This window comes from Manis javanica, chromosome 2 (assembly GCF_040802235.1).
Source record: "Manis javanica isolate MJ-LG chromosome 2, MJ_LKY, whole genome shotgun sequence".
NCBI classification, from domain to species: Eukaryota; Metazoa; Chordata; class Mammalia; order Pholidota; family Manidae; genus Manis; species Manis javanica.
The window spans coordinates 36,457,397-36,476,011 of record NC_133157.1 but is presented as its reverse complement, the minus strand read 5'-3'; the positions used below and the strand labels follow the sequence as shown (position 1 = coordinate 36,476,011).

The window sequence follows — 18,615 nt, the reverse complement described above, 5'->3', positions numbered from 1 at the left end:
TTAAGTGTAAATTTATTTTTCCCACAGACTAACCAAAAAAAGAAAAACAAAAAACACAAATCATCAATTCATCATTAATCAGGTAATTTTCTTTAGACAGTTTTTCTCTAGTATGCAGTACCTTAAAGTAGTAAATAAGTTTTTTCTTAGAATCAAAAAAATCTTTAGTTGCAGCTTAGAAATCAACTGGGTTTAGTTTTCCATGTAACATGGGAGTCCTTGCATGTATGTCAGGAAGATAAGGGAAAATCTCTCCTCTTTTCCAGGTTCTAACTCCTTACAGGAAAGAGCCTTTCAGTTTGAGAAAGAATTGCTCTTATAACCTATAGTGCACAATTTTTTGTAATACTGGAAATTGAAGATAAGAGTAGTATTATCCTATGAATCGAGAGTTATAATTTCAGGCTTTAAAAATTTTAGATGAGGGTAGCAAGATTTACAAAGGGAAAGGTGCTAACTTTTGGGCCTATGCTAATGACGCAGGTATTGTTAAACACTCTGTTACTCCTGACAGTTTGATTAGATAGGCAGGTTGTGATATGCGGGTGTTGAAATTGAGGGTCAGAGAAGTAATTTAGCTAAGCTTATAGCTGTAAAATGGTAGGGTCTGAATTTGAATTCAAATTTGTCCAACTTCAATGTCCATACTGCATCTGTTAACACCATTTGCTCCACTTAGGTGGTGACAGGGCCATTCTAATAACTATCAAGTAAATTAAAATATAAGCACTATATTTAAAGTAATGCCATTTAAACTACTTGTTCTTATTAAAACAGTAGTATAACTAATGATAAAGTTAATTACAATTTTAGTAACTTAAAATTCACCAGTATTCTAGGAGGAAATGAATACCTGAAAATACTTTGTACTTAATAAACTGGATAAACTGGATAAGGGCCTAAAAGTTTTCTTTCTTGTGTTGCTGAGTCAGGTTGGAACCAGTTTATTAAGGGCCAGAATTTGTATTTGGCAGTAAACCAGATGTGTTCTCAGAGTCTGGATTGGTCATTCTCAGTTGCTTAAAGCTTACCGAACACATCCAGTGTTTGAGTCACTGAATTGGCTCAGGGGAGTTGTGAATCTTGTTACTGAGTCAAGAGCCTGTGGTGTGTGTTTTGATTGCTTCACTTCCTCCCCAACACTTGATATTGTCAGACTTTTAAATTTTTTCTGATCTGAGTGGGTTTGAAATCTGTTGTGTTAGGATTTCCTGAAGTTGAGCATCTTTTCATATCTTTATTGACCATTTGTGCTTTTTCAGAAGTGTACACTCAAATTCTTTGCCTGTTATTTTGAGTTGTTTCTCTTTCTGAGTAATTTTTTAAGAGGCCTTTATATGTGTATTTTGTACACTAATTGTTAACTTATGGGTTGGAAATATCCTCTCCCAATGTGTACTTGTCTTTTCATCTCTTCATAATCTTTTGGTGAGAAAAGTTCATAATTTTAATGGATAGAATTTTTCATTCTTTTATGGTTTGTGCTTTGTATGTGTCATATTTAGGAACTCCTGCTAGGCATGCCACTGTAACAAATACAATAAGATATACATCTTTAATGTGCCATCTAATCTGACATACTGGTTGATTAGGAAGGCAAACTTATGAGGAGTTGAATTCCTGTCATCTTCAGTGTTATAGGACCAGATGGTTTTAAAAGCAGCTTGAATTATGCCTTATACATTGGTGACATATATTTCCTGAAATTGGGAAACCAACAGATTGATGAATGAGGTGTGTATTTTACTAAATGTTAATGTGGTGTGACAATGAGAGACTTTTCTTGTGTGGACAGTGTTAGATACAATTCATAACAAGCCACTCAGTTTAAGTAGTTAGTATTTCTACTGAAATATTTTCAAAAAATTTTTGATATCTAACTTTTATAATGTTGGGTTTTATAAAGAATTGGGGATTAGAAGGGCTGAGTGGAAACATTTGGAAGACTTTTTGTTTTATTTTCAAGTTTACAACATAATTAGGAAAAAATTCTATGGAATGTATTTACATGGTCAAGTAAAAGAGAGAAATGTCAAGTTTTATAGTTAACAGCTCTTTTTTTTAATAGGGTTAGTATCACATGTTTATGGTATTTAAAATCCATTAGATACATTTAAAAGAATGAAGTAACTTTTATTCTCAATATTGGAGAAATTACATCTGAAGTTATGATGAACATTTCAGATTCAATTAGAATATATGTGAGGGAGTATATAGTTTTTCTGTCTTACTTTGTTTTTTAAATTCTGCCCAGTTCCCTGGACTTGTTTGGCTCCTCCTGTCCACTATTAGACCCTTAATCTCTAAGCAATATATGTGTAAATCTTTGAGCATTTGATTTTCTCTGTTGTGTATTTCTTTTTCACCATCAGCTAGTATTTTATTTTTCTAAAGCTAATGTACTGCATTTTACCCAGGAATTCTCAGTAACTTTTATTTATTCCTTTATGCTTAATGTTTGTCTCTCTCCATTAGAATTATTTCTAATGAGGGATTTTGTCCTGTTACTGCTGCCACTTAGAGAAGTACCAAGCAGTAGTAGGTACACATTAAATAAATGTTGAGGAAATGAGACATGAAGCTTGAGAAATTGTCTTTTGCCATGACCAGGCAGGGATAGATTTTCATGTGAACAAAATTTGATTGGGAAGCCGCTTTAAAGAAGGAGCAAAGAAGTAATTATTTAGCTAACTTGTCCATTGGGGAAGACACTAGAAACCAGATAACATGCCTTTTTACTGTAGAATTCTATTTATATATTTCTGTGTCTTCTTACTATAGTCTTTGACAGTGGTTTTAGTAGTTGTGTACAATCTCTTGGGTATCCTTTGGACAAGGTTTAATAACATTTGCAATCTGATTTTTTTTTCCTGAAATATTTTAAAAAATTATAGACTTCACACTAGAATACTTAATTACATATATCTTTTAAAAAAATCAGGACATTTTCCTTCATAAACAATACTGTTATACCCAACCATCAACAGTAGTTCCTTAATATCATATTATACCAGTACGTACTCAGATTTCCTGACTTGCCCCCTAAATATCTTTTACAGATTCACAATGCAGTTCTGATACCACCCAGAATTAGGCCAATTGACACAGGTTAAGGGCACATCATTCAGAAGACTGCCCTCACTTCAGACATAAGCTACAAGCTGGAGGGTTCCCAGGCCACCTGCATGTCTGAAACAACTGGATACCAATTTGATCATTCCACCCCTGCCCTCAGATTCAAAATTTTCTAGAGTCACTCACAGAACTCCTAAATGCTATATATAAGACAACAGTTTTATTAGGGCAAAAAAGGATACAAATGAAGACCAGCCAGAAAAAGAAATGCACCAGGTGAAGTCCTAGAGAGTCCCAGACTGGAAGCATGTGTCCTCTCCCCATGGAGTCTGGATGTGTTGCCCTCCTGGCACATTGTTGTGTTACAGTATGCCCAGTATTACTAACCAGGGGATATTTGATTTTATTGGGCTTAACCTTACATAGCCATGATTCACTGAATCATTGGCCGCAAGGTTGGGTTTGATTTCCAGCTCTGCTCTCCTGCCTGAAGGTGGAGCATATTACATGGTTTAAAGCCCCAGCACTCTATAATCACGATTGGTCTTTTCTGCTGTGGCAAGCCTCTGTCCTAAATCATTTTATCAGCATAAGTTACCTAGGGACCCACGTGAATCACCTCTTTAGCATTAACTATCATATAGGGTCTGAGGGGCTGGTCATGAAAAACAGATACTCTTGTCTCTTGGGTAATTCCAAGGATTTAGAGGATACTTCCTGGGAACCACCGACAAAGGCCCGCCAAATCTTTATTATACAGGATGATTTGTTCAGTCCTAGATCCAATTAAGACCACTTATTGGTTGGTGTCTGTGTGCTTTAAATGTCTTAAGGACCTGCGTTTTAGGTATTTCATTTATGGGAATTTCAAAACATACCAGAGTAGAGAAGCAAGTGTAATGAACTCCCATGTGCCAACATTCCAGTTTTCACAAAGATGTTTTTGTTATTGATTTCTCTTTTCAACTCTTTTCTGCATTTTTTGGGAAGTGGGGAAGTACCTGAACTATTTTAAACCAAATCTCAAACATTCCTGTAAATGTGTTATTATGCATCTTTAACTGTTAGGGCTTTCTTTTAAAAACATGATCACCATGCCATTATCACATGTAATGATTATTAGTAATTCCTTGATCTAATGCCATCCATGTTAAAAATTTCTCTTATATTGCCTTTAAAGTGTCATTCTACAGGTGACTTGTTCTACTCACAATTCAGATAAGGTCTATACTTAACCATTCACTTGCTTTTCATGTCTGTAGGCTTTCATTATATGATAATGAACCCCCTTCCATATCATTGATTAATTGGAGACACCAGGCTGTTTGTCCTGTAGGTATCCCACATTCATGATTTGTTTGTGCGCTCTTGTGTTGTCTTTTCCCTTGTTCTTCTATTTCTTATAAATGAATGATTAAATGCTTCTTTTATATTTTTTTGGTGGTGGGAGCAGCAACATATAGGTGTTGCTTTGTATTCTTTTTGCATCTTATAATTATGTCCCGTTTTTAGTGATTCTGGTTGTGTTCAGATGGTTGTCAGCCTGATTGTTTATTATAAAATTTCCCCTTAACCTTTACCTAATAGTTAAGCATCCATTGATGACACTTACATGAGTCAGTTGTTTAATCAGGTGTGAAATTGTATCATCATGCTATTTCTGTCATACTTATGTTTATAATATGCCATTTTTCTATAAAGAAGAGCTTTCCCTTACCAGCAGGCTTACTCTGAAGTGTAGTTCCTACTGGACAGGCAAGATGAATGCAATTCTTTTAATTACCCATTTCAAAGTAAACAGTTGGTATATCGGTCTTCTCTAATGGTAGCAGGTTATATTTGTGTGTGTGTGGAGTTTTTGGAGTATGCTAAAGGATCTTTTCTTTGGTATCATCATGGACTTGTGAATTTGCCATTGTATTCAAAACAATAGTCATTCTTTTTTTTAAAATTGTAGTTGATACACAATATTTTATTGGTTTCAGGTATACAGTCACATACATACATTATGAAATGCTCACCACAATAAGTGTAGTTACCAACTGTTACCATACAGAAGTGTTAAAATATTATAGTCATTTTTGATGCACAAGTTGTTTGATCAGTGGGAGCCATTTCAAGTTGGGAGCTTTTTAACATGATCTATATAAATCTTTGAAAGATTTATTGCTTTCATACACAACAAATAGCGCAGGTTCACATGAATTCTGCACATCTGAAAACAGCCATTTCTCTAAGAATTAATGCAGAAATGATATTGAGAGCTAAAAATCTGGGTGCTAGGGATGCTTGTTGATGCTGTTCTTGCTACTACAAATAAATACTTAAAAAATCACAAGTTCATATTAAATTTTACAATTTAGATTTAAGAATTAGAGGTTTTTTATTTTACCTTTTAATATTGTATTTGTCTTTTTTCTTACATAAAAATATCTGGTTCCTTACAATATAAATATAATTACTTGTTATGTTGAACATATACATAAATGGTTTAAAATAGTAATACTGATATTACTGCTAACAAGAAACAGTAAAATCTAAAATCTTTGCAGTTCCCTATGTTCTTAGAACAAAGTCCACAAATACAGAATACTGAGTTCTAAAGTCACTTGAAATAATTATTTTCTATATGTGGTCATTTTACTAATTTATGTAGTTAAGTTTATTTGTTTTAGTGTATATTCATCTGAGGAATTTAAAGAATTACATTGTAAGAATATGTCATAATATAGTTACTTTGAAAACTTGATATGTAAAAAGTAAAAGCAAAAATTGCCTGTAACCTATCATTAGAAATATCCACTATTAAAATATTTGTAGAGCTAACATTTATTGAAATGCTAATACCATGTATTAGGATTGTTCAAGTACTTTACATGCATTATCTTATTAATCTTTACAGTAGCCCCATGAGGTAGTTGCTATATTCCCATTTTACAGGTTGGTTACCTGAGGTTCAGAGGTGTTAACTTTTCCAAGGGATACACAGCTGATGAGAAGCAGAACTGGGGCTTGAACCCTGATTTTTCTTACTCTAAAACTTACCTTTTTTTTTTTTTTTTTTTTTTTTTTTTTTTAGAGGGCATCTCTCATATTTATTGATCAAATGGTTGTTAACAACAATAAAATTCAGTATAGGGGGGTCAATGCTCAATGTACAATCATTAATCCATCTCAAGCCTAATTCTCGTCAGTCTCCAATCTTCTGAAGCATAACGAACAAGTTCTTACATGGTGAACGAATTCTTACAGAGTGAATAAATTCTTACATGGTGAACAGTACAAGGGCAGTCGTCACAGAAACTTTCGGTTTTGATCATGCAATATGACCTATAAACCATCAGGTCAAATATGAATATTCATTTGATTTTTGTACTTGATTTATATGTTGATCCCACATTTCTCCTATTATTATTATTATTTTTATTTTTAATAAAATGCTGAAGTGGTAGGTAGATGCAAGATAAAGGTAGAAAACATAGTTTAGTGCTGTAAGAAGGCAAATGTAGATGATCAGATGATCAGGTGTGTGCCTATGGACTAAGTATTAATCCAGGCTAGACAAGGGCAGCAAGACATCCACGGATGCAGAAGATTTCTCTCAAAGCAGGGGGGGTGAGGTTCTGAGCCTCACCTCTGTTGATCCCCAAATTCTCACCTGATGGCCCCCCTGCGACTGTGCCTGTCTTAGGTTGTTCCTCCCTTGAGGAATCTTACCCGTCTCTGGCTAACCAGTCATCTTCCGGGGCCATACAGGGAAATGTAAAGTTGGTAAGTGAGAGAGAAGCCATATTGTTTGCAAAGGTTAGCTTTTAACTTCTTTGCAGATTTATGCCCTGTGGCTTCTATGCCCAGCACTTGTCTCGAGGTATCTTTACCACCTGGAGGAATTATGATACTCGGTAAATTCGATATGAGGCACGAATTCTATTTAAGGTTTGTAATTAGGAAGGAAGAAGAAAAGCTATAGATGTAGCATATGAAGGAAACTTGGGAGGATTGATTATTTCTTTGACATATCTTCTTGTATAGTACCTTAAGTATGTATAGGTTTTAAACTACTAACTAATTTGCACACACATATTAACATAATAGGAATACGGTGACATAAACAAAGCAAATCTATAATTACCAGCCATCTCCAGTGAAGCCAAGAAAACCATTTAGGCACCCTAGGCATTTGTGAAAATTTATCTATGATATGATGGATATTGTCCAACTGTACTTGAACCATCAGACAAATTAAAGCAGCCCATTTCTGGGATCTGTTCACATCCCATATGTTCTTTTAACCATAGATAGTCTATAGTCATGAGATTTTGGGGTGCTACAACTTGTACCCCTCCCAACTCCTGGTTGAGTTCCAACAGTACAGATCCAGTCAAATTCGTTGTCTCACTGTATGCACATGCCAGCCTAGACATCTCCCTCCTCCTTCTTATGGCAAGTCCAGGAGACGGTGGGGTGGACGCAGCCACAACCGCAGCATCGTCCGGATCCCTGTGGAGGCTTTTTGATGATCATCTCCCGGCACGAGTCCTCCAGAGAGTGCTGATGCCGGAAGCTCCTCCTCATATCGTATCTTAGTTCATTTCTGGGTATCCAAGCTAGGCCTTGATCTTCTGCGTAGAAACAAACAGACCCTTTGCCCACACTTTGACATGCCCTCTATACCACTGTGCAGAACTCATTGGAGGTCAGCACACAGTAACTGCTTTTTTTTTTTTTTTTTTTAATTAAGAGAAAGGAATATTATCAGAAAAGAGTACCTCCATAGCTGATCATCTGACACCCTTTAAGTGATCAACATTAAGGATATTTAAAGCATGCGTTGATCTTTGATTTACCAATAGTTTTATCCTGTTAAGGAGTAATCCCCCTTTTCTTTCTTTCTTTCTTTTTTTTTTTAAATTTTTAATCTACACTTACCTGAAGAATACTATGTTTACTATGCTCTCCCCTATATCAGGTCCCCCCTAACAACCACATTACGGTTACTGTCCATCAGCTTAGCAAAATGTGGTAGAGTCACTACTTGTCCTCTCTGTGTTGTGCAGCCCACCCTCCCCTTTCTCCCTCCCCCCCATGCATGCTAATCTTAAAACCCCCCTTCTTCTTCCCCCCCCTTATCCCTCCCTGCCCACCCATCCTCCCCAGTTCCTTTCCCTTTGGTACCTGTTAGTCCATTTTTGGGTTCTGTAATTCTGCTGCTGTTTTGTTCCTTCAGTTTTTCCTTTGTTCCTATACTCCTCAGATGAGTGAAATCATTTGGTATTTCTCTTTCTCCGCTTGGCTTATTTCACTGAGCATAATACTCTCCAGCTCCATCCATGTTGCTGCAAATGGTTGGATTTTTCCACTTCTTATGGCTGAGTAGTATTCCATTGTGTATATGTACCACATCTTCTTTATCCATTCATCTACCGATGGACATTTAGGTTGCTTCCAATTCTTGGCTATTGTAAATAGTGCTGCGATAAACATAGGAGTGCATCTGTCTTTCTCAAACTTGATTGCTGCGTTCTTAGGGTAAATTCCTAGGAGTGGAATTCCTGGGTCAAATGGTAGGTCTGTTTTGAGCATTTTGATGCACCTCCATACTGCTTTCCACAATGGTTGAACTAATTTACATTCCCACCAGCAGTGTAGGAGGGTTCCCCTTTCTCCACAGCCTCGCCAACATTTGTTGTTGTTTGTCTTTTGGATGGCAGCTATCCTTACTGGTGTGAGGTGATACCTCATTGTAGTTTTAATTTGCATTTCTCTGATAATTAGCGATGTGGAGCATCTTTTCATGTGTCTCTTGGCCATCTGTATTTCTTTTTTGGAGAACTGTCTGTTCAGTTCCTCTGCCCATTTTTTAATTGGGTTATTTGTTTTTTGTTTGTTGAGGCGTGTGAGCTCTTTATATATTCTGGACGTCAAGCCTTTATCAGATCTGTCATTTTCAAATATATTCTCCCATACTGTAGGGTTCCTTTTTGTTCTATTGATGGTGTCTTTCGCTGTACAGAAGCTTTTCAGCTTAATGTAGTCCCACTTGCTCATTTTTGCTGTTGTTTTCCTTGCCCGGGGAGATATGTTCAAGAAGAGATCACTCATGTTTATGTCTAAGAGGTTTTTGCCTATGTTTTTTTCCAAGAGTTTAATGGTTTCGTGACTTACATTCAGGTCTTTGATCCATTTTGAGTTTACCTTTGTATATGGGGTTAGACAATGGTCCAGTTTCATTCTCCTACATGTAGCTGTCCAGTTTTGCCAGCACCATCTGTTGAAGAGACTGTCATTTTGCCATTGTATGTCCATGGCTCCTTTATCAAATATTAATTGACCATATATGTTTGGGTTAATTTCTGGGGTCTCTAATCTGTTCCACTGGTCTGTGGCTCTGTTCTTGTGCCAGTACCAAATTGTCTTGATTACTATGGCTTTGTAGTAGAGCTTGAAGTTGGGGAGTGAGATCCCCCCTACTTTATTCTTCTTTTTCAGGATTGCTTTGGCTATTCGGGGTCTTTGGTGTTTCCATATGAATTTTTGAATTATTTGTTCCAATTCATTGAAGAATGTTGCTGGTAATTTGAGAGGGATTGCATCAAATTTGTATATTGCTTTCGGCAGGATGGCCATTTTGACGATATTAATTCTTCCTAGCCATGAGCATGGGATGAGTTTCCATTTATTAGTGTCCCCTTTAATTTCTCTTAAGAGTGACTTGTAGTTTTCAGAGTATAAGTCTTTCACTTCCTTGGTTAGGTTTATTCCTAGGTATTTTATTCTTTTTGATGCAATGGTGAATGGAATTGTTTTCCTGATTTCTCTTTCTATTGATTCGTTGTTAGTGTATAGGAAAGCTACAGATTTCTGTGTGTTGATTTTGTATCCTGCAACTTTGCTGTATTCCGATATCAGTTCTAGTAGTTTTGGAGTGGAGTCTTTAGGGTTTTTTATGTACAGTATCATATCATCTGCAAATAGTGACAGTTTAACTTCTTCTTTACCAATCTGGATTCCTTGTATTTCTTTGTTTTGTCTGATTGCCGTGGCTAGGACCTCCAGTACTATGTTAAATAACAGTGGGGAGAGTGGGCATCCCTGTCTGGTTCCCGATCTCAGTGGAAATGCTTTCAGCTTCTCGCTGTTCAGTATAATGCTGGCTGTGGGTTTATCATATATGGCCTTTATTATGTTGAGGTACTTGCCCTCTATTCCCATTTTGCTGAGAGTTTTTATCATGAATGGATGTTGAATTTTGTCAAATGCTTTTTCAGCATCTATGGAGATGATCATGTGGTTTTTGTCTTTCTTTTTGTTGATGTGGTGGATGATGTTGATGGATTTTCGAATGTTGTACCATCCTTGCATCCCTGGGATGAACCCCACTTGGTCATGGTGTATGATCCTTTTGATATACTGTTGAATTCTGTTTGCTAATATTTTATTGAGTATTTTTGCATCTACATTCATCAGGGATATTGGTCTGTAATTTTCTTTTTTGGTGGGGTCTTTTCCTGGTTTTGGTATTAGGGTGATGTTGGCTTCATAGAATGAGTTTGGGAGTATTCCCTCTTCTTCTATTTTGTGGAACACTTTAAGGAGAATGGGTATTATGTCTTCTCTGTGTGTCTGATAAAATTCCGAGGTAAATCCGTCCGGCCCCGGGGTTTTGTTCTTGGGTAGTTTTTTGATTACTGTTTCAATTTCTTTGCTTGTAATTGGTTTGTTTAACTTTTGTGTTTCTTCCTTGGTCAGTCTTGGAAGGTTGTATTTTTCTAGGAAGTTGTCCATTTCTTCTAGGTTTTCCAGCTTGTTGGCATATAGGTTTTCATAGTAGTCTTTAATAATTCTTTGTATTTCTGTGGAGTCTGTCGTGATTTTTCCATTCTCATTTCTGATTATGTTGATTTGTGTTGACTCTCTTTTTCTCTTAATAAGTTGGGCTAGAGGCTTATCTATTTTGTTTATTTTCTCAAAGAACCAGCTCTTGGTTTCGTTGATTTTTGCTATTGTTTTATTCTTCTCAATTTTGTTTATTTCTTCTCTGATCTTTATTATGTCCCTCCTTCTGCTGACTTTAGGCCTCATTTGTTCTTCTTTTTCCAGTTTTAGTAATTGTGATGTTAGACTATTCATTTGGGATTGTTCTTCCTTCTTCAAGTGTGCCTGGATTGCTATATACTTTCCTCTTAAGACTGCTTTCGCTGCATCCCACAGAAGTTGGGGCTTAGTGTTGTTGTTGTCATTTGTTTCTATATATTCCTTGATCTCTATTTTGATTTGTTCATTGATCCATTGATTATTTAGTAGCATGTTGTTAAGCCTCCATGTGTTTGTGAGCCTTTTTGTTTTCTTTGTAGAATTTATTTCTACTTTCATACCTTTGTGGTCTGAAAAATTGGTTGGTAGAATTTCAATATTGTGGAATTTACTGAGGCTCTTTTTGTGAGCTAGTATGTGGTCTATTCTGGAGAATGTTCCATGTGCACTTGAGAAGAATGTATATCCTGTTGCTTTTGGATGTAAAGTTCTATAGATGTCTATTAGGTCCATCTGTTCTAGTGTGTTGTTCAGTGCCTGTGTGTCTTTACTTATTTTCTGCCCGGTGGATCTATCCTTTGGGGTGAGTGGTGTGTTGAAGTCTCCTACAATGAATGCATTGCAGTCTATTTCCCTCTTTAGTTCTGTTAGTATTTGCTTCACATATGCTGGTGCTCCTGTATTGGGTGCATATATATTTAGAATGGTTATATCCTCTTGTTGGACTAAGCCCTTTATCATTATGTAGTGGCCTTCTTTATCTCTTGTTACTTTCTTTGTTTTGAAGTCTATTTTGTCTGATATTAGTACTGCAACCCCTGCTTTCTTCTCACTGTTGTTTGCCTGAAATATGTTTTTCCATCCCTTGACTTTTAGTCTATGCTTATCTTTGGGTTTAAGGTGAGTTTCTTGTAAGCAGCATATAGATGGGTCTTGCTTTTTTATCCATTCTATTACTCTATGTCTTTTGATTGGTGCATTAAGTCCATTTACATTTAGGGTGACTATTGAAAGATATGTACTTATTGCCATTGCAGGCTTTAGATTCGTGGTTACCAAAGGTTCAAGGTTAGCTTCTTTAGTATCTTACTGCCTAACTTAGCTCGCTTATTGAGCTGTTATATACACTGTCTGGAGAGTCTTTTCTTCTCTCCCTTCTTATTCCTCCTCCTCCATTCTTCATATGTTGTGTGTTTTGTTCTGTGCTCTTTTTAGGGGTGCTCCCATCTAGAGCAGTCCCTGTAGGATGCCCTGTAGAGGTGGTTTGTGGGAAGCAAATTCCCTCAGCTTTTGCTTGTCTGGGAATTGTTTGATCCCACCATCATATTTAAATGATAGTCGTGCTGGATACAGTATCCTTGGTTCAAGGCCCTTCTGTTTCATTGCATTAAGTATATCATGCCATTCTCTTCTGGCCTGTAGGGTTTCTGTTGAGAAGTCTGATGTTAGCCTGATTGGTTTTCCTTTATAGGTGACCTTTTTCTCTCTAGCTGCCTTTAAAACTCTTTCCTTGTCCTTGATCCTTGCCATTTTAATTATTATGTGTCTTGGTGTTGTCCTCCTTGGATCCTTTCTGTTGGGGGTTCTGTATAATTCCATGGTCTGTTCGATTATTTCCTCCCCCAGTTTGGGGAAGTTTTCAGCAATTATTTCTTCAAAGACACTTTCTATCCCTTTTCCTCTTTCTTCCTCTTCTGGTATCCCTATAATACGAATGTTTTTCCTTTTGTATTGGTCACATATTTCTCTTAGTGTTGTTTCATTCCTGGAGATCCTTTTATCTCTCTCTATGTCAGCTTCTATACGTTCCTGTTCTCTGGCTTCTATTCCTTCAATGGCCTCTTGCATCTTATCCATTCTGCTTATAAATCCTTCCAGGGATTGTTTCACTTCTGTGATCTCTTTCCTGACATCTGTGATCTCCTTCCGGACTTCATCCCACTGCTCTTGCATTTTTCTCTGCATCTCATCCCACTGCTCTTGCATTTTTCTCTGCATCTCATCCCATTGCTCTTGCATTTTTCTCTGCATCTCTGTCAGCATGTTCATGATTTTTATTTTGAATTCTTTTTCAGGAAGACTAGTTAGGTCTGTCTCCTTCTCAGGTGTTGTCTCTGTGATCTTTGTCTGCCTGTAGTTTTGCCTTTTCATGGTGATAGAGATAGTTTGCAGAGCTGGTACAAGTGACCGCTGGAAGAGCTTCCCTTCTTGTTGGTTTGTAGCCTTTTCCTGGGAGAATAGCGACCTCTAGTGGCTTGTGCTGGGCAGCTGCGCGCAGACAGGGCTTCTGCTTCCTGCCCAGTTGCTTTGGGGTTTATCTCCGCTGTTGCTGTGGGCTTGGCCTGGCTGGGGCTGCTCCTCCAAAATGGTGGAGCCCCGTTGGAGGGGGAGCAGCCAGGAGACTATTTATCTCCGTAAGGGGCCTCTGTGCTCCCTGCTGCCCAGGGGGTTAGAGTGCCCAGAGATCCCCAGATTCCCTGCTTCTGGTCTAAGTGACCTGTCCTGCCCCTTTAAGATTTCCAAAAAGCACTCTCCAAACCAAAACAACAGCAGCAACAATGAGAGAGGGAACAGAAAGAAAGAGGAAAAAAAAAGGAAAAAAAGGGGAAAAACAAGCGATTTTTTTTTTTTTTTTTTGTCCTCAGGTGCCGGTCCCAGGCACCCGCTCACTGGTCCTGCTGCCCTGTCTCCCTAGCACCAGGGTCCCTGTCCTTTCAAGGCTTCCAAAAAGCACCCACCCACCGGTCCCGCAGGGAAGGAACGCTCAATATTCTTTGTCCTTAGGCACTGGTCCCACGCACCCGCTCACCAGTCCCGCCGCCCTGCCTCCCTAGCACCGGGGTCCCTGTCCCTTCAAGGCTTCCAAAAAGCACTCGGCAAAAAGAGAGAAAAAAAAGGGGAAAAACGCGCGATTTCTTCCGTCCTCAGGTGCTGGTCTCAGGCACCCACCCACCGGTCCCACAGGGAAAAATGCGGGATATTCTTTGTCCTCAGGTGCCGGTCCCAGGCACCCGCTCACCAGTCCCGCCGCCCTGCCTCCCTAGCACCGGGGTCCCTGTCCCTTTTAGGCTTCCAAAAAGCACTCACAGAAAAGAGAAAAAAAAAAGGGGAAAAACGCGCGATTTCCTCTGTTCTCAAGTGCCGGTCTCAGGCACCCGCCCACCGGTCCCGCAGGGAAAAACGGGGGATATTCTTTGTCCTCAGGCGCCGGTCCCAGCCACCCGCTCACCAGTCCCGCCACCGTGCCTCCCTAGCACTGGGGTCCCCGTCCCTTCAAGGCTTCCAAAAAGCGCTCGCCAAAAAGAGAAAAAAAAAAAAGGGGAAAAACGCGCGACCTCCTCCGTCCTCAGGCACCGGTCTCAGGCACCCGCCCCCAGGTCTCGCAGGGAGAAACGCAGGATATTCTTTGTCCTCCGGCGCCGTTCCCAGGCACCTCCTCACCGGTCCCGCCACCCTGCCTCCCCAGCAACGGGGGCCCGTCCCTCTAAGGCTTCCAAAAAGCGCTCGCCAAAAAAAAAAAAAAAACCGCTCCGGTTTCTCTCCACCCGCCGGGAGCCGGGGGGAGGGGCGCTCGGGTCCCGCCGGGCCGGGGCTTGTATCTTACCCCCTTTGCAAGGCGCTGGGTTCTTGCAGGTGTGGATGTGGTCTGGATGTTGTCCTGTGTCCTGCGGTCTCTATTTTAGGAAGATTTTTCTTTGTTATATTTTCATAGCTCTATGTGTTTTTGGGAGGAGATTTCCACTGCTCTACTCACGCCGCCATCTTGGCTCCGCCGGCTAAAACTTACCTTTTTAATCGCTGTATATTCTGTTTTTAGTCTCTTTTCTGTGCTTATAAGCAGACAGATATTTTAAAACACATTTCATGCATTTGGGTTAGTTATTATTTTCCTAATGGTGTCTTTTTAGGATAAATCTGCAATTTTGATGAAGTCCACTTTTTTCTTCTATGGTTTGTGGTTTTGGTGTTAAATCTGAGTTGTTACCTAACCCAAACTCAGAAAGATTTTCTCCTCTGTTCTTTTTTAGGTTTTATAGTTTTAGATTTTATAACATCTGTGGTCAATTTTGAGGTAATTTTTTTGTATATGATATGCAATATGGAAGGTAGGCTTTTTTTGTTGTTTTGAGTATCGATATCCATTTGTTCCAGGATGTTTTGTTGAAAAGATTACCAGATTACCTTTTCTGTTGAGTTGCTTTTGTACATTAAAATATTTTGTCCGTATAAATGTGCATCTATTTGTGAACTGTTTCATTGATCTATTTGTCTTTTTTTTGGTGTCATTAATCTACAATTACATGAGGAACATTATGTTTACAAGTCTCCCCCCTTCACCAAGGTCCCCCTGCAAGATACCCCATTAGTCATTGTTCATCAGTGTAGTAAGATGCTGTAAAATCACTACTTGTCTTCTCTGTGTTGCACAGCCCTCCCCGTGCCCCGCTCCACATTATACATGCTAATCATAAGGCCCCCTTTCTTCTTCCCCCCACTTCTCCCTTCCTTCCCACACATCCTCGCCAGTCCCTTTCCCTTTGGTAACTGTTAGTTCATTCTTGGGTTCTGTGATTCTGCTGCAGTTTTGTTCCTTCAGTTATACCTTTGTTCTTATATTCCACATATGAGTGAAATCATTTGGTTCTTGTTTTTCTTTGCAGCTCCATCCATGTTGCAAATGGTAGGATTTGTTTTCTTCTTATGGCTGAATAATATTCCATTGTGTATATGTACCACATCTACTTTATCCATTCATCTATTGATGGACACTTAGGTTGCTTCCATTTCGTGGCTGATGTAAGTAAATAGTACTGTGATAAGCATAGTGGTGCATCTGTCATTTTCAAATTGGGCTGCTGCATTCTTAGGGTAAATTCCTAGAAGTTGGATACCTGGGTCAAATGGTATTTCTATTTTGAGCTTTTTGAGGAACCTCCATACTGCTTTCCACAATGGTTAAACTAATTTAGATTCCCACCAGCAGTGTAGGAGGGTTCTGCTTTCTCCACAACCTCGCCAACATTTGTTGTTGTTTGTCTTTTGGATGGTGGCGATCCTTACTGGTGTGAGGTGGTATCTCATTGTGGTTTTAATTTGCATTTCTCTGATGACTAGTGATGTGGAGCATCTTTTCATGTGCCTGTTGGCCATCTGAATTTCTTCTTTGGAGAACTGTCTGTTCAGCTCCTTTGCCCATTTTTTAATTGGATTGTTTGCTTTTTGTTTGTTGAGATGTGTGAGCTCTTTATGTATTTTGGATGTCAACCCTTTATCGGGTCTGTCATTTATGAATATATTCTCCTGTACTGCAGGATGCCTTTTTGTTCTATTAATGGTGTCCTTTGCTCTACAGAAGCTTTTCAGCTTGATGTAGTCCCACTTGTTCATTTTTGCTTTTGTTTCCCTTGCCAGGGGAGATATGTTCATGAAGAGGTCACTCATGTTTATGTCCAAGAGATTTTTGCCTATGTTTTTTTCTAGGAGTTTTATGGTTTCATGGCTTACTTTCAGGTCTTTGATCCATTTCAAATTTACTTTTGTGTATGGAGTTAGACAATAATCCAGTTTCATTCTCTTACATGTAGCTGTCCAGTTTTGCCAACACCAGCTGTTGAAGAGGCTGTCATTTCCTCATTGTATGTCCATGGCTCCTTTATCATATATTAATTGACCATATATGTTTGGGTTAATGTCTGGAGACTCTGTTCTGTTCCACTGGTCTGTGGCTCTGTTCTTGTGCCAATACCAAATTGTCTTGATTACTGTGGCTTTGTAGTAGAGCTTGAAGTTGGGGAGGGAGATCCCTCCCACTTTATTCTTCCTTCTCAGGATTGCTTTGGCTATTTGGGGTCTTTGGTGGTTCCATATGAATTTTAGAACTATTTGTTCCAGTTCATTGAAGAATGCTGTTGGTAATTTGATAGGGATTGCATTAAATCTGTAGATTTCTTTGGGCAGGATGGCCATTTTGACAATATTAATTCTTCCTAGTCAAGAGCATGGGATGAGTTTCCATTTGTTAGTGTCCTCTTTAATTTCTCTTAAGAGTTTCTTGTAGTTTTCAGGGTATAGGTTTGTCACTTTTTTCGTTAGGTTTATTCCTAGGTATTTTATTCTTTTTGATGCAGTTGTGAGTGGAATTGTTTTCCTGGTTTCTCTTTCTATTAGTTCATTGTTAGTGTATAGGAAAGCAACAGATTTCTGTGTTAATTTTGTATCCTGCAACTTTGCTGTATTCCGATATCAGTTCTATTAGTTTTGGAGAGGAGTCTTTAGGGTTTTTTAGGTACAATATCATGTCATCTGCAAATAGTGACAGTTTAACTTCTTCTTTACCAATCTGGATTCCTTGTATTTCTTTGTTTTGTCTAATTGCTGTGGCTAGGACCTCCAGTACTATGTTGAGTAACAGTGGGGAGAGTGGGCATCCCTGTCTTGTTCCTGATCTTAGAGGAAATGCTTTCAGCTTCTCGCTTTTCAGTATGATGTTGGCTTTGGTTTTTTCATATATGACCTTTATTATGTTGAGGTACTTGCCTTCTATACCCATTTTGCTGAGAGTTTTTATCATGAATAGATGTTGAATTTTGTCTAATGCTTTTTCAGCCTCTATGGAGATGATCATGTGATTTTTGTCCTTTGTGTTGATGTGGTGGAAGATGTTGATGGATTTTCGAATGTTGTACCATCCTTGCATCCCTGAGATGGAGCCCACTTGATCATGGTGTACAATACTCTTTATATATTTTCGAATTCAGTTTGCTAATATTTTGTTGAGTATTTTTGCATCTATGTTCATCAGGAATATTGGTCTGTAATTGTCTGTTTTGGTATGGTCTCTGCCTGGTTTTGGTATTAGGGTGATGCTGGCTTCATAGAATGAGTCTGGAAGTATTCCCTCTTCTTCTATTTTTTTGGAAAACTTTAAGGAGTATGGGTATTATGTCGTCTCTGTACGTCTGATAAAACTCTGGTAAATCCATCTGGCCCGGGAGTTTTGCTCTTGCGTAGTTTTTTGATTAACATTTCAATTTCGTTGTTGGTTATTGGTCTGTTTAGATTTTCTGTGTCTTCCTTGGTCAGTCTTGGAAGCTTGTATTTTCTAAGAAGTTGTCCATTTCTTCTGGTTTTTCCATTTTGTTAGCATACAATTTTTCATAGTATTCTCTCATAATTCTTTGTATTTCTGTAGGGTGTGTCGTGATTTTTCCTTTCTCATTTCTGATTCTGTTGATGTGTGCAGATTCTCTTTTTCTCTTGATAAGTCTGGCTAGAGGCTTATCTATTTTGTTTATTTTCTCAAAGAACCAGCTCTTGGTTTCATTGATTTTTTCTATTGTTTTATTCTTCTCTATTTTATTTATTTCTTCTCTGATCTTTAATATGTCCCTCCGTCTGCTGACTTTAGGCCTCATTTGTTCTTCTTTTTCCAGTTTCAGTAATTGTGATGTTAGACTATTCATTTGGGATTGTTCTTCCTTCTTTAAATATGCCTGGATTGCTATA

The 18,615-nt window shown here is 38.4% G+C and overlaps 1 protein-coding gene across 8 annotated transcripts in view; it reads left to right on the top strand.

Moving 5' to 3' along the window:
- Positions 1–18,615, top strand: part of UBAP1 (ubiquitin associated protein 1) — an 87,021-nt gene that overhangs the window by 1,973 nt on the left and 66,433 nt on the right. For 6 of the 8 annotated variants that reach the window (XM_037009842.2, XM_037009840.2, XM_037009844.2 and 3 more), the window contains exon 2: positions 28–82. The exons of the other annotated variants lie outside the window; for them this stretch is intronic. The gene's annotated coding sequence lies outside the window, so the exon portion shown is untranslated. The remainder of the gene's footprint in view (positions 1–27; positions 83–18,615) is intronic. 8 annotated transcript variants of the gene reach the window in all.